Source organism: Nicotiana tabacum, chromosome 24 (assembly GCF_000715075.1).
Source record: "Nicotiana tabacum cultivar K326 chromosome 24, ASM71507v2, whole genome shotgun sequence".
Lineage (NCBI taxonomy): Eukaryota > Viridiplantae > Streptophyta > Magnoliopsida > Solanales > Solanaceae > Nicotiana > Nicotiana tabacum.
In genome coordinates this window covers 89,170,228-89,174,609 of record NC_134103.1, presented here as the reverse complement: position 1 = coordinate 89,174,609, position 4,382 = coordinate 89,170,228, and the positions used below count along the sequence as shown (strand labels likewise).

Sequence of the window (4,382 nt, the reverse complement as noted above, 5' to 3'; positions counted from 1 at the left end):
GGAAATTTGATGTACATTATGAATTGCACATGACCTAATATAGATTGTGCGATAAGTAAGCTTAGTCGATACACAAGTAATCACAACCAAGCTCATTGGATAGCAATGAAACTAGTTTTGGGATATTTGAAATATACCTAAGACTATGCATTGCATTACAATAATTATCTCGCAGTTGTTGAGGGATATAATGATGCAAATTGGATCACCGGATCAACGGAATCAAAATCCACAAGTGAATACGTGTTTACCATTGGTGGAGGAGCAGTGTCTTGGAAGTCGTCCAAATAGACATGCATCACCTGCTCTATAATGGAGTCTGAGTTCATAGCTTTAGACAAGGTCGGTGAAGAAGCTGAATGGCTCCGGAATTTCTTAGAAGACATTTCATTATGGCCCAAACCTGTGGCACCTTTATGCATACATTGCGACAATCAAGCAGAAATAGGAAGGGTTGGGAGCATTATGTATAACGGAAAATCTTGTCACATTCGACGAAGTCATAATACCGTTAGACAACTACTCTCTAGTGAAATTATCACAATTGACTATGTAAAGTCAAAAGATAATGTATCGGATCCACTTACAAAAGGCCTACCTAGAGAGGCGGTTGAGAAGTCATCAAAGGGAATGGGACTATGGCCGAGGACAAGTCACTGTGGCGGTAACTCTACCTAGAAGACTGGAAATTCCAAGATCTAGGTTCAAGGAGATCAAACAAAGTCAATAATGACAGTTCAACATTGTCAAATAAAATTTCTTTTTGGTCCATTCTCGTGATGAGACAATGTTCAGTACTAAGGATAAAGCGTTAAGACTTTTTAATGGTTTCTAAATTTGATACGGGGTATATCAAATAGTGTATCTACGGGATAACACGCTTAGGAATCACCTATGTAAGTGTGAAGTGTAAGCCGCTTCAAGGAGAATTCAGTAAGGCCAGTTCTCTTCGCACTTATGAACTAGGTGGTATTCATGGCTGAAACGAATACAACAATGAGAGCCAAAGACGGTTAAGGGTTGATTGTGTGACTTATGGTTGTCTAGGTATACACCAAAGTTCGACGGCTCAAAGATATCAAATCTACCGATTTACCGAGTATATCCGACATAAGCTCACTACGGAAAGTTCAAAGGAAAACCTACTTATCCAGATGTAACTAATCCTTAATTGCGAATCACACAGTATTTTCATGCATGTTTTTCCACATATGTCCATTCCCCATCCATGTGGGGGATTGTTGCGTTTTTATTAAGGGGTGTGAATGGAAAATGGAAGAGATACTTCTTGGGTGTGAATGGGAAATGGAAGAGGCACCTCCTGGATTGCACCTCTTCATCTCACCCTTTCATTGGGGTGTGAATGGGAAATGGAAGAGGCGCCTCTTGGATTGCACCTCTTCATCTCACCCTTTCATTGTCTATAAATAGAGAGGCTTAACCTCATTTTCCACCACTTAAAAATCTGAAATCTCTCCCCTCAATTTTCTGCATACTGCATTGGTTATTCAAAAGCAAAACGTAAGCATTTTGTGTGATTTGCTCCGCTATTTGAGTTCGCCGAAATTATGTGATTTGAAGTGCCGCTATCACAGAATAGTTATTCCGTTCTATCCTAGAAGGAATTAATCCGCAACCTTGGGCATTGTGAGGGGATTAAATTCCTTAAGGAAATACAAGAAACTTGTGGGCTCGGAATTTCCTCTGCTTTATTTTTTCTTAAACTAACGTTTATTGATTTACCGGTTTTGAATACAGAGTGGTAACAATATATCTCAAAGTAACAATATAGAACAAGAAAAAAAACAAGCTTAGAGATATGAGAAAGAGATGAGAGATTTTTATTTCTTCTTCAATTGTGTGTATTTTCCTATCTATTACAAGGCCTTTATATAGGCATGAAAAGTGAAAGAAAAATATGTCATTGAATATATCATTAAGCATTTGAGAAAATCATGGAGGAAGAGTAGACATCCCGGTAATTTAATTTTTCTTATAACAAATTTGACATTTATAACTTTACACGGTGCAACCTGAACTTTACTATATATTCTCTTTGTGAAAGGACAATGTCAACGTGTTATTTAACAATAACAAAATTAGGTTTAGTACCTTCTTAGCATACCAGTCCTCGTACGCTCTAATCAACTTTCAAACTAATTAATAAGCAAACTCAAGTATCCTCGTGATAATAAAGAATTTCCAGAATAAAGAAAATCAGCAAAAATATAGACGAACTCATTATTTATTTACATACAACCATATCCAAATATAACAAGATGGTACCATGTATATCAATGAACACTAAACGCCGGAAAAACAAAAGGGATAGAAATCCCATAATCAAGAATATCTGCTAATATCCAAAGAATATAGGAAATAGAACAAATCTAAATATATAAAAATAATGAAAAAACAGAAGCAAACTCCATCGAAATGTGAAGACGATCAATAATGGTGCGATGATAGAAGAAAACTACCAATCAAGATGGCATCTAGTTTCCTCGAAATTAGCAGATGATGATCTGCCATTAGACTCCAGAGGAACCTTGAAATCACACTCAATCTTTGGCTTAATTTTGTGTGTTTTGATCCAACCAGCCTTTAGCCTAATACGCATGTAAAGCTTCACTTCCATCTCATAAACTCCTAAATTCTTCTCATTATTGTAATTGGATTTCTCTCTGTCTCCCAATAGAACCAAGCTTTGACCTTTGAACACTGGATGCAAGCTGCTAGTATTCTTGTGACCCTGATAAAATGGTTCCAAATTTGTACTATGAAACCTCTCGCCTTGATACATAGCTCTAGCTTCAATTGAATCATAGTAAATTCCAATACGCTTGTTGGGGTTTCTAATAGTCATATTAAGAGCAAGATCATAGAAAATAGTGTTGTTTGTGTTGGACAAATCGAACTGTGTCAACGTGGCATCGGTCACGTAGAATTTGACTTTGTTAGGACGAAGAACGAGCCAGAGTACTAATGCAATGACTCCGAGGATGATCAGAAGGGTGAAGATAATTTTGAAAAAACAATTGCAGAGGCAGCCAAAGAGACAGCTACATGGGTTGCAGCTGCTGCCGCGGCCGTGGCGGTGATAGGATTTTGCTGGTGGCGGAATGGAAGGGCCATAATATGCTCCGTTCAAGTTGGATTCCGGCATGGCTCAAGAAAAATAAAGTACAGATTATATTACTTTGTTTCTTTGGTATATGTATAGGATGCAATAATAGAGATGAGATTGATATTATCCTTTGGTGCGTGGAGTTGAATATATATAGGTCATATGTGTCGTTTCAGTCTTTGGTTTAATGTGTATAATATTTGTGTAAGATTTGAATTGTGGAATTGGTAAGCAAAAGCGGATTGATTATTAGAAAATGCCGTGTTTTTATGTTGTTAGAAAAGACACGGTTGCGTTTTGGCAATACCTTACAAAAATTAATCATATATGTATGTACTGAATAAGATATTTCTTGGAAATTTCCAATCAAGATAGAGTCATTGACTTAAATTTTAGTCAACAATTCTTATTTTTTCAGCCTTCTTCATATTGTGTTGTATAGTATAAGTTATAGAACATGATACTATTTAGTTAAGAAGATATCAATTTGGAAGGGATCTGAGAAGAGTAACTGGAAATAAATATCTATACTGGCATGTCGTGTGATAGGATATGGAACTTGGAAAAAAATAACTAAAATTCATTCCTCTTTTCTAATTTCAAGTGGTTAAGAAAACTAATGTAATTAAGGGCTGCGCAGAACCCCACTTTTACGTGTATTTTTTGTTCTTTTCCAATGTTTCTTGATTTAGCTTCTTAGAAAGGTTAAAGAAGTTGCACGTAGTACGTCTAGGCTCCTCATGAATGATTTGACCCGTAAAAACATGAATAATCTCTCCCAAATTTCTAATTCTGTAAGTTTATCAATTCATTTACACTTTTTGCTACCTCACAAATTTATGCATGGTAGTTGTTTTTAAATACATACAAACTTTTATATAGTGATTTTTTGGTTGTTATAATGAAGTGAAACATAATATAAAAAAATTAGTTTTAAGAAAAACTTAATTTTTACCGTAAAGAGTTATCGTAGATGATGATTGTAATAAAGAAATTTAACCGTATAAGGAAAAAAAAAGTTAATTAAGGGAAAACGAAGAGAAAAACAGAGAAACTAGGATGATAAGCATATGGACCACCCCAAAGTAGCTTTTTTTTTCCTTTCAATAGTTTTCACTTTTCAGTTTCCTTCCCTCTTAAGTTTATTTCTTTAGCATTTTATTATGTTCCAACCTAATCACTCGGACATAAAATATCTTTCGACGAGCGAAATAGATGTCGGATATTCTAAAGGTCAATATCTAATACTCCATAG

The 4,382-nt window shown here is 35.5% G+C and overlaps 1 pseudogene; it reads right to left on the bottom strand.

Moving 5' to 3' along the window:
• Positions 1 to 2,229: 2,229 nt before the first annotated feature.
• Positions 2,230 to 3,357, bottom strand: LOC107780117 (NDR1/HIN1-like protein 10; annotated as a pseudogene).
• Between the last annotated feature and the right edge of the window lie 1,025 nt (positions 3,358 to 4,382).